The sequence below is a fragment of the Hyla sarda genome, unplaced genomic scaffold, assembly GCF_029499605.1.
Source record: "Hyla sarda isolate aHylSar1 unplaced genomic scaffold, aHylSar1.hap1 scaffold_1063, whole genome shotgun sequence".
Classification (NCBI taxonomy): domain Eukaryota; kingdom Metazoa; phylum Chordata; class Amphibia; order Anura; family Hylidae; genus Hyla; species Hyla sarda.
The window spans coordinates 114,532-126,383 of record NW_026607682.1 but is presented as its reverse complement, the minus strand read 5'-3'; the positions used below and the strand labels follow the sequence as shown (position 1 = coordinate 126,383).

Here is an 11,852-nt window from a genome sequence, read left to right as displayed (position 1 = left end):
GCTGTGTCCAGGCCCAGGAGCCTTAGCACTGTGCTGTGATGTCACTCAATACCACTGACATCACTAGGTGTAAACAACATCTCTCCTTTGCTGTGTATGTGACTATGGAGCTGTTTGGTGATGTCGTCTATTACGGCCTTCATAGAAGCAACAGGAGATTGTTGCATCCATCTAGAACCCTCAGAACTACAGTGCTATGATGTCACTCACTTCCACAGGCCTTGCAGAGTGTAAACAACAACAACCCAGCTTTGTTGTGTATGTAACCATAGGGATTTGTGATGTCACCTAGAACCTTCACAGCAGCGACAGCTTTATGAGGAGCATCAGCACTGCTCTGCCTGAGCAGAACCATCACCGCCATAGGTTGTCAAATAACCCGGATTTAACCCACACAGGTAAGTCCAATGGGGTGCAGGCATGTCCTCTATGCTTACAGCTTCCCGTGGGTGTTGGTTTGATACCGTTTGGGGACAGCCAAGGAGGCATCTGCAGGCAACAAAGGTAGGTGTGTGCTTGTGTGTGTGTTTCCTATGCAGATCCTAAGCCCAGTGTCACATGCAAGTAGGAGGAGTAAGAAGGGTTCCTGGCAAATCCGGGTTATGGATTGCATTTAAAAAGGCCCCGTGGGAGTGCAATGGGCCCCTGTCTTGCTGCTTAGCAATAATGGTATGGGTTTAGGTTCTGCTGTGTGTACTGGTGGTTGACTGCCCCCCAGCCCAGAGTGTGCATGGAAAATTGTCTGGCAGCCTCCCTGACAGCAAGCAGTGATAGTGCCCATGAAGGGGACCTTGTTGGGCCCGCCCCTTTCACGGTTATCGCTTCTCGGCCTTTTGGCTAAGATCAAGTGTAGTATCTGTTCTTATCAGTTTAATATCTGATACGTCCCCTATCTGGGGACCATATATTAAATGGATTTTTGAGAACGGGGGCCGATTTCGAAGCTTGCTTCCGTCGCCCTATGCATTGACCCGATATGGCAGTATCTTCGGGTACAGTGCACCACCCCCTTACAGGGTTAAAAAGAAAGATTCCTACTTTCATTGCTACCTGCTTGCTGGCTAGCCAGCTAGCCAGCCCTGTGGGCCTTGCTGCTGCTGCAGCCAAAAAACAAAAGGTGGTGCTGCTGCTGCTTCTGCTGCTTCTGCTTCTGCTTGTGTCTGGCACCTGTTGGAGCGTCCAGGCACAGGACTTCTGCTGCTGCTGACTAAATGGCCTCCTTAATTGGATCATTTGAGTAGCCAGCACACCTGTGCAGGTAGGGCATGAAATGATAGGCAGCTGCCTTGATAGCGGGTGGATGCTGAATGTTCCTAATTGACAAAATAAGATTAATGCTTATGAAGAAATATAAAATCTCATCCCTTCCCCAATATCGCGCCACACCCCTACCCCTTAATTCCCTGGTTGAACTTGATGGACATATGTCTTTTTTCGACCGTACTAAGTATGTAACTATGTAACATAACATGGGGGGGGGGGGGGGGGGTCTCCTGGCTGTTCACACAGGTGTGTCATTGCTGTACATTGACCATGCATTGCTTCTGTGGTATTGCAAAGGCAAAGACAAATGCTTCCAGCCATCCATTGCACTAATGGATTGGTCATCAGCTGGCTGTCTATGTCCCGCATCAATATAGACCAAAGTACAGAGGGTTAGGCTATGCTATTGTGCACCTACCTGATGCATCAGAAGGTGCGAGGCCCTTGCTAAATTCTGTGCACAGACTTTGAGATCTATGCTTTAGACTGTATCTAAACCTGCTCCAACATGGACTGACATTCTGGCCTACTTTCAGCCGATGCGACTTGTCTGTCGCTGAACAGTCGCTTTTTATGTATTCAGCACCTATGTATAATGTTGTAAAAATGCTCTAGAAGCTAAAGTCGCAGAAATGTCACACATATTTGGCCTGCAACTTTCTGTGCGACAAATTCAGACAGGAAAAATCAGTATAAATCCTTAGAAAATTATCCCCCAGTGTCTCCATCTGCTGGCGGTATTGAATAAGCATTGCTGCACTGATGGGGTATGCATTAGACGAAAAAAAAGAAGAAAAAGAAGAATAATACGCCCAGAAAAGAGGCGAAAAGGAGAAAAACGTAAAAAAACGTGAAAAAAAAGTAAGAGGAAGAGAAGGGAAAAAAAGGTGGAAATGGGTTTAAAAGTGATTTCGGCGGAGAAATATATATATATATATATATATATATATATATATATATATATATATACGCGCACACACACACATAGATATAAACGTATTCTCCGTTGAGATATTGCAGCCGCTGCTGTGTCCAGGCCCAGGAGCCTTAGCACTGTGCTGTGATGTCACTCAATACCACTGACATCACTAGGTGTAAACAACATCTCTCCTTTGCTGTGTATGTGACTATGGAGCTGTTTGGTGATGTCGTCTATTATGGCCTTCATAGAAGCAACAGGAGATTGTTGCATCCATCTAGAACCCTCAGAACTACAGTGCTATGATGTCACTCACTTCCACAGGCCTTGCAGAGTGTAAACAACAACAACCCAGCTTTGTTGTGTATGTAACCATAGGGATTTGTGATGTCACCTAGAACCTTCACAGCAGCGACAGCTTTATGAGGAGCATCAGCACTGCTCTGCCTGAGCAGAACCATCACCGCCATAGGTTGTCAAATAACCCGGATTTAACCCACACAGGTAAGTCCAATGGGGTGCAGGCATGTCCTCTATGCTTACAGCTTCCCGTGGGTGTTGGTTTGATACCGTTTGGGGACAGCCAAGGAGGCATCTGCAGGCAACAAAGGTAGGTGTGTGCTTGTGTGTGTGTTTCCTATGCAGATCCTAAGCCCAGTGTCACATGCAAGTAGGAGGAGTAAGAAGGGTTCCTGGCAAATCCGGGTTATGGATTGCATTTAAAAAGGCCCCGTGGGAGTGCAATGGGCCCCTGTCTTGCTGCTTAGCAATAATGGTATGGGTTTAGGTTCTGCTGTGTGTACTGGTGGTTGACTGCCCCCCAGCCCAGAGTGTGCATGGAAAATTGTCTGGCAGCCTCCCTGACAGCAAGCAGTGATAGTGCCCATGAAGGGGACCTTGTTGGGCCCGCCCCTTTCACGGTTATCGCTTCTCGGCCTTTTGGCTAAGATCAAGTGTAGTATCTGTTCTTATCAGTTTAATATCTGATACGTCCCCTATCTGGGGACCATATATTAAATGGATTTTTGAGAACGGGGGCCGATTTCGAAGCTTGCTTCCGTCGCCCTATGCATTGACCCGATATGGCAGTATCTTCGGGTACAGTGCACCACCCCCTTACAGGGTTAAAAAGAAAGATTCCTACTTTCATTGCTACCTGCTTGCTGGCTAGCCAGCTAGCCAGCCCTGTGGGCCTTGCTGCTGCTGCAGCCAAAAAACAAAAGGTGGTGCTGCTGCTGCTTCTGCTGCTTCTGCTTCTGCTTGTGTCTGGCCCCTGTTGGAGCGTCCAGGCACAGGACTTCTGCTGCTGCTGACTAAATGGCCTCCTTAATTGGATCATTTGAGTAGCCAGCACACCTGTGCAGGTAGGGCATGACATGATAGGCAGCTGCCTTGATAGCGGGTGGGTGCTGAATGTTCCTAATTGACAAAATAAGATTAATGCTTATGAAGAAATATAAAATCTCATCCCTTCCCCAATATCGCGCCACACCCCTACCCCTTAATTCCCTGGTTGAACTTGATGGACATATGTCTTTTTTCGACCGTACTAAATATGTAACTATGTAACATAACATGGGGGGGGGGGGGGGGGTCTCCTGGCTGTTCACACAGGTGTGTCATTGCTGTACATTGACCATGCATTGCTTCTGTGGTATTGCAAAGGCAAAGACAAATGCTTCCAGCCATCCATTGCACTAATGGATTGGTCATCAGCTGGCTGTCTATGTCCCGCATCAATATAGACCAAAGTACAGAGGGTTAGGCTATGCTATTGTGCACCTACCTGATGCATCAGAAGGTGCGAGGCCCTTGCTAAATTCTGTGCACAGACTTTGAGATCTATGCTTTAGACTGTATCTAAACCTGCTCCAACATGGACTGACATTCTGGCCTACTTTCAGCCGATGCGACTTGTCTGTCGCTGAACAGTCGCTTTTTATGTATTCAGCACCTATGTATAATGTTGTAAAAATGCTCTAGAAGCTAAAGTCGCAGAAATGTCACACATATTTGGCCTGCAACTTTCTGTGCGACAAATTCAGACAGGAAAAATCAGTATAAATCCTTAGAAAATTATCCCCCAGTGTCTCCATCTGCTGGCGGTATTGAATAAGCATTGCTGCACTGATGGGGTATGCATTAGACGAAAAAAAAGAAGAAAAAGAAGAATAATACGCCCAGAAAAGAGGCGAAAAGGAGAAAAACGTAAAAAAACGTGAAAAAAAAGTAAGAGGAAGAGAAGGGAAAAAAAGGTGGAAATGGGTTTAAAAGTGATTTCGGCGGAGAAATATATATATATATATATATATATATATATATATACGCGCACACACACACATAGATATAAACGTATTCTCCGTTGAGATATTGCAGCCGCTGCTGTGTCCAGGCCCAGGAGCCTTAGCACTGTGCTGTGATGTCACTCAATACCACTGACATCACTAGGTGTAAACAACATCTCTCCTTTGCTGTGTATGTGACTATGGAGCTGTTTGGTGATGTCGTCTATTACGGCCTTCATAGAAGCAACAGGAGATTGTTGCATCCATCTAGAACCCTCAGAACTACAGTGCTATGATGTCACTCACTTCCACAGGCCTTGCAGAGTGTAAACAACAACAACCCAGCTTTGTTGTGTATGTAACCATAGGGATTTGTGATGTCACCTAGAACCTTCACAGCAGCGACAGCTTTATGAGGAGCATCAGCACTGCTCTGCCTGAGCAGAACCATCACCGCCATAGGTTGTCAAATAACCCGGATTTAACCCACACAGGTAAGTCCAATGGGGTGCAGGCATGTCCTCTATGCTTACAGCTTCCCGTGGGTGTTGGTTTGATACCGTTTGGGGACAGCCAAGGAGGCATCTGCAGGCAACAAAGGTAGGTGTGTGCTTGTGTGTGTGTTTCCTATGCAGATCCTAAGCCCAGTGTCACATGCAAGTAGGAGGAGTAAGAAGGGTTCCTGGCAAATCCGGGTTATGGATTGCATTTAAAAAGGCCCCGTGGGAGTGCAATGGGCCCCTGTCTTGCTGCTTAGCAATAATGGTATGGGTTTAGGTTCTGCTGTGTGTACTGGTGGTTGACTGCCCCCCAGCCCAGAGTGTGCATGGAAAATTGTCTGGCAGCCTCCCTGACAGCAAGCAGTGATAGTGCCCATGAAGGGGACCTTGTTGGGCCCGCCCCTTTCACGGTTATCGCTTCTCGGCCTTTTGGCTAAGATCAAGTGTAGTATCTGTTCTTATCAGTTTAATATCTGATACGTCCCCTATCTGGGGACCATATATTAAATGGATTTTTGAGAACGGGGGCCGATTTCGAAGCTTGCTTCCGTCGCCCTATGCATTGACCCGATATGGCAGTATCTTCGGGTACAGTGCACCACCCCCTTACAGGGTTAAAAAGAAAGATTCCTACTTTCATTGCTACCTGCTTGCTGGCTAGCCAGCTAGCCAGCCCTGTGGGCCTTGCTGCTGCTGCAGCCAAAAAACAAAAGGTGGTGCTGCTGCTGCTTCTGCTGCTTCTGCTTCTGCTTGTGTCTGGCCCCTGTTGGAGCGTCCAGGCACAGGACTTCTGCTGCTGCTGACTAAATGGCCTCCTTAATTGGATCATTTGAGTAGCCAGCACACCTGTGCAGGTAGGGCATGACATGATAGGCAGCTGCCTTGATAGCGGGTGGGTGCTGAATGTTCCTAATTGACAAAATAAGATTAATGCTTATGAAGAAATATAAAATCTCATCCCTTCCCCAATATCGCGCCACACCCCTACCCCTTAATTCCCTGGTTGAACTTGATGGACATATGTCTTTTTTCGACCGTACTAACTATGTAACTATGTAACATAACATGGGGGGGGGGGTCTCCTGGCTGTTCACACAGGTGTGTCATTGCTGTACATTGACCATGCATTGCTTCTGTGGTATTGCAAAGGCAAAGACAAATGCTTCCAGCCATCCATTGCACTAATGGATTGGTCATCAGCTGGCTGTCTATGTCCCGCATCAATATAGACCAAAGTACAGAGGGTTAGGCTATGCTATTGTGCACCTACCTGATGCATCAGAAGGTGCGAGGCCCTTGCTAAATTCTGTGCACAGACTTTGAGATCTATGCTTTAGACTGTATCTAAACCTGCTCCAACATGGACTGACATTCTGGCCTACTTTCAGCCGATGCGACTTGTCTGTCGCTGAACAGTCGCTTTTTATGTATTCAGCACCTATGTATAATGTTGTAAAAATGCTCTAGAAGCTAAAGTCGCAGAAATGTCACACATATTTGGCCTGCAACTTTCTGTGCGACAAATTCAGACAGGAAAAATCAGTATAAATCCTTAGAAAATTATCCCCCAGTGTCTCCATCTGCTGGCGGTATTGAATAAGCATTGCTGCACTGATGGGGTATGCATTAGACGAAAAAAAAGAAGAAAAAGAAGAATAGTACGCCCAGAAAAGAGGCGAAAAGGAGAAAAACGTAAAAAAACGTGAAAAAAAAGTAAGAGGAAGAGAAGGGAAAAAAAGGTGGAAATGGGTTTAAAAGTGATTTCAGCGGAGAAATATATATATATATATATATATATATATATATATATATATATATATATATATACGCGCACACACACACATAGATATAAACGTATTCTCCGTTGAGATATTGCAGCCGCTGCTGTGTCCAGGCCCAGGAGCCTTAGCACTGTGCTGTGATGTCACTCAATACCACTGACATCACTAGGTGTAAACAACATCTCTCCTTTGCTGTGTATGTGACTATGGAGCTGTTTGGTGATGTCGTCTATTACGGCCTTCATAGAAGCAACAGGAGATTGTTGCATCCATCTAGAACCCTCAGAACTACAGTGCTATGATGTCACTCACTTCCACAGGCCTTGCAGAGTGTAAACAACAACAACCCAGCTTTGTTGTGTATGTAACCATAGGGATTTGTGATGTCACCTAGAACCTTCACAGCAGCGACAGCTTTATGAGGAGCATCAGCACTGCTCTGCCTGAGCAGAACCATCACCGCCATAGGTTGTCAAATAACCCGGATTTAACCCACACAGGTAAGTCCAATGGGGTGCAGGCATGTCCTCTATGCTTACAGCTTCCCGTGGGTGTTGGTTTGATACCGTTTGGGGACAGCCAAGGAGGCATCTGCAGGCAACAAAGGTAGGTGTGTGCTTGTGTGTGTGTTTCCTATGCAGATCCTAAGCCCAGTGTCACATGCAAGTAGGAGGAGTAAGAAGGGTTCCTGGCAAATCCGGGTTATGGATTGCATTTAAAAAGGCCCCGTGGGAGTGCAATGGGCCCCTGTCTTGCTGCTTAGCAATAATGGTATGGGTTTAGGTTCTGCTGTGTGTACTGGTGGTTGACTGCCCCCCAGCCCAGAGTGTGCATGGAAAATTGTCTGGCAGCCTCCCTGACAGCAAGCAGTGATAGTGCCCATGAAGGGGACCTTGTTGGGCCCGCCCCTTTCACGGTTATCGCTTCTCGGCCTTTTGGCTAAGATCAAGTGTAGTATCTGTTCTTATCAGTTTAATATCTGATACGTCCCCTATCTGGGGACCATATATTAAATGGATTTTTGAGAACGGGGGCCGATTTCGAAGCTTGCTTCCGTCGCCCTATGCATTGACCCGATATGGCAGTATCTTCGGGTACAGTGCACCACCCCCTTACAGGGTTAAAAAGAAAGATTCCTACTTTCATTGCTACCTGCTTGCTGGCTAGCCAGCTAGCCAGCCCTGTGGGCCTTGCTGCTGCTGCAGCCAAAAAACAAAAGGTGGTGCTGCTGCTGCTTCTGCTGCTTCTGCTTCTGCTTGTGTCTGGCCCCTGTTGGAGCGTCCAGGCACAGGACTTCTGCTGCTGCTGACTAAATGGCCTCCTTAATTGGATCATTTGAGTAGCCAGCACACCTGTGCAGGTAGGGCATGACATGATAGGCAGCTGCCTTGATAGCGGGTGGGTGCTGAATGTTCCTAATTGACAAAATAAGATTAATGCTTATGAAGAAATATAAAATCTCATCCCTTCCCCAATATCGCGCCACACCCCTACCCCTTAATTCCCTGGTTGAACTTGATGGACATATGTCTTTTTTCGACCGTACTAACTATGTAACTATGTAACATAACATGGGGGGGGGGGGGGGGGGTCTCCTGGCTGTTCACACAGGTGTGTCATTGCTGTACATTGACCATGCATTGCTTCTGTGGTATTGCAAAGGCAAAGACAAATGCTTCCAGCCATCCATTGCACTAATGGATTGGTCATCAGCTGGCTGTCTATGTCCCGCATCAATATAGACCAAAGTACAGAGGGTTAGGCTATGCTATTGTGCACCTACCTGATGCATCAGAAGGTGCGAGGCCCTTGCTAAATTCTGTGCTCAGACTTTGAGATCTATACTTTAGACTGTATCTAAACCTGCTCCAACATGGACTGACATTCTGGCCTACTTTCAGCCGATGCGACTTGTCTGTCGCTGAACAGTCGCTTTTTATGTATTCAGCACCTATGTATAATGTTGTAAAAATGCTCTAGAAGCTAAAGTCGCAGAAATGTCACACATATTTGGCCTGCAACTTTCTGTGCGACAAATTCAGACAGGAAAAATCAGTATAAATCCTTAGAAAATTATCCCCCAGTGTCTCCATCTGCTGGCGGTATTGAATAAGCATTGCTGCACTGATGGGGTATGCATTAGACGAAAAAAAAGAAGAAAAAGAAGAATAATACGCCCAGAAAAGAGGCGAAAAGGAGAAAAACGTAAAAAAACGTGAAAAAAAAGTAAGAGGAAGAGAAGGGAAAAAAAGGTGGAAATGGGTTTAAAAGTGATTTCGGCGGAGAAATATATATATATATATATATATATATATATATATATATATATATATACGCGCACACACACACATATATATAAACGTATTCTCCGTTGAGATATTGCAGCCGCTGCTGTGTCCAGGCCCAGGAGCCTTAGCACTGTGCTGTGATGTCACTCAATACCACTGACATCACTAGGTGTAAACAACATCTCTCCTTTGCTGTGTATGTGACTATGGAGCTGTTTGGTGATGTCGTCTATTATGGCCTTCATAGAAGCAACAGGAGATTGTTGCATCCATCTAGAACCCTCAGAACTACAGTGCTATGATGTCACTCACTTCCACAGGCCTTGCAGAGTGTAAACAACAACAACCCAGCTTTGTTGTGTATGTAACCATAGGGATTTGTGATGTCACCTAGAACCTTCACAGCAGCGACAGCTTTATGAGGAGCATCAGCACTGCTCTGCCTGAGCAGAACCATCACCGCCATAGGTTGTCAAATAACCCGGATTTAACCCACACAGGTAAGTCCAATGGGGTGCAGGCATGTCCTCTATGCTTACAGCTTCCCGTGGGTGTTGGTTTGATACCGTTTGGGGACAGCCAAGGAGGCATCTGCAGGCAACAAAGGTAGGTGTGTGCTTGTGTGTGTGTTTCCTATGCAGATCCTAAGCCCAGTGTCACATGCAAGTAGGAGGAGTAAGAAGGGTTCCTGGCAAATCCGGGTTATGGATTGCATTTAAAAAGGCCCCGTGGGAGTGCAATGGGCCCCTGTCTTGCTGCTTAGCAATAATGGTATGGGTTTAGGTTCTGCTGTGTGTACTGGTGGTTGACTGCCCCCCAGCCCAGAGTGTGCATGGAAAATTGTCTGGCAGCCTCCCTGACAGCAAGCAGTGATAGTGCCCATGAAGGGGACCTTGTTGGGCCCGCCCCTTTCACGGTTATCGCTTCTCGGCCTTTTGGCTAAGATCAAGTGTAGTATCTGTTCTTATCAGTTTAATATCTGATACGTCCCCTATCTGGGGACCATATATTAAATGGATTTTTGAGAACGGGGGCCGATTTCGAAGCTTGCTTCCGTCGCCCTATGCATTGACCCAATATGGCAGTATCTTCGGGTACAGTGCACCACCCCCTTACAGGGTTAAAAAGAAAGATTCCTACTTTCATTGCTACCTGCTTGCTGGCTAGCCAGCTAGCCAGCCCTGTGGGCCTTGCTGCTGCTGCAGCCAAAAAACAAAAGGTGGTGCTGCTGCTGCTTCTGCTGCTTCTGCTTCTGCTTGTGTCTGGCCCCTGTTGGAGCGTCCAGGCACAGGACTTCTGCTGCTGCTGACTAAATGGCCTCCTTAATTGGATCATTTGAGTAGCCAGCACACCTGTGCAGGTAGGGCATGACATGATAGGCAGCTGCCTTGATAGCGGGTGGGTGCTGAATGTTCCTAATTGACAAAATAAGATTAATGCTTATGAAGAAATATAAAATCTCATCCCTTCCCCAATATCGCGCCACACCCCTACCCCTTAATTCCCTGGTTGAACTTGATGGACATATGTCTTTTTTCGACCGTACTAAGTATGTAACTATGTAACATAACATGGGGGGGGGGGGGGGGGGGGGTCTCCTGGCTGTTCACACAGGTGTGTCATTGCTGTACATTGACCATGCATTGCTTCTGTGGTATTGCAAAGGCAAAGACAAATGCTTCCAGCCATCCATTGCACTAATGGATTGGTCATCAGCTGGCTGTCTATGTCCCGCATCAATATAGACCAAAGTACAGAGGGTTAGGCTATGCTATTGTGCACCTACCTGATGCATCAGAAGGTGCGAGGCCCTTGCTAAATTCTGTGCACAGACTTTGAGATCTATGCTTTAGACTGTATCTAAACCTGCTCCAACATGGACTGACATTCTGGCCTACTTTCAGCCGATGCGACTTGTCTGTCGCTGAACAGTCGCTTTTTATGTATTCAGCACCTATGTATAATGTTGTAAAAATGCTCTAGAAGCTAAAGTCGCAGAAATGTCACACATATTTGGCCTGCAACTTTCTGTGCGACAAATTCAGACAGGAAAAATCAGTATAAATCCTTAGAAAATTATCCCCCAGTGTCTCCATCTGCTGGCGGTATTGAATAAGCATTGCTGCACTGATGGGGTATGCATTAGACGAAAAAAAAGAAGAAAAAGAAGAATAATACGCCCAGAAAAGAGGCGAAAAGGAGAAAAACGTAAAAAAACGTGAAAAAAAAGTAAGAGGAAGAGAAGGGAAAAAAAGGTGGAAATGGGTTTAAAAGTGATTTCGGCGGAGAAATATATATATATATATATATATATATATATATATATATATACGCGCACACACACACATAGATATAAACGTATTCTCCGTTGAGATATTGCAGCCGCTGCTGTGTCCAGGCCCAGGAGCCTTAGCACTGTGCTGTGATGTCACTCAATACCACTGACATCACTAGGTGTAAACAACATCTCTCCTTTGCTGTGTATGTGACTATGGAGCTGTTTGGTGATGTCGTCTATTACGGCCTTCATAGAAGCAACAGGAGATTGTTGCATCCATCTAGAACCCTCAGAACTACAGTGCTATGATGTCACTCACTTCCACAGGCCTTGCAGAGTGTAAACAACAACAACCCAGCTTTGTTGTGTATGTAACCATAGGGATTTGTGATGTCACCTAGAACCTTCACAGCAGCGACAGCTTTATGAGGAGCATCAGCACTGCTCTGCCTGAGCAGAACCATCACCGCCATAGGTTGTCAAATAACCCGGATTTAACCCACACAGGTAAGTCCAATGGGGTGCAGGCATGTCCTCT

General features: G+C 46.2%; 5 non-coding genes across 5 annotated transcripts; all 5 read left to right on the top strand.

The window, feature by feature from the left end:
• Positions 1–817: 817 nt before the first annotated feature.
• Positions 818–1,008, top strand: LOC130299804 (U2 spliceosomal RNA). The gene has a single exon (XR_008850858.1). It is a non-coding gene; the product is annotated as a U2 spliceosomal RNA (small nuclear RNA).
• A 2,097-nt stretch (positions 1,009–3,105) lies between these two features.
• LOC130299803 (U2 spliceosomal RNA) lies at positions 3,106–3,296 on the top strand. The gene has a single exon (XR_008850857.1). It is a non-coding gene; the product is annotated as a U2 spliceosomal RNA (small nuclear RNA).
• A 2,084-nt stretch (positions 3,297–5,380) lies between these two features.
• Positions 5,381–5,571, top strand: LOC130299802 (U2 spliceosomal RNA). Its single transcript, XR_008850856.1, has one exon. It is a non-coding gene; the product is annotated as a U2 spliceosomal RNA (small nuclear RNA).
• A 2,096-nt stretch (positions 5,572–7,667) lies between these two features.
• Positions 7,668–7,858, top strand: LOC130299801 (U2 spliceosomal RNA). Its single transcript, XR_008850855.1, has one exon. It is a non-coding gene; the product is annotated as a U2 spliceosomal RNA (small nuclear RNA).
• Positions 7,859–9,955: 2,097 nt separating this feature from the next.
• LOC130299807 (U2 spliceosomal RNA) lies at positions 9,956–10,146 on the top strand. Its single transcript, XR_008850861.1, has one exon. It is a non-coding gene; the product is annotated as a U2 spliceosomal RNA (small nuclear RNA).
• The last annotated feature ends 1,706 nt before the right edge of the window (positions 10,147–11,852 follow it).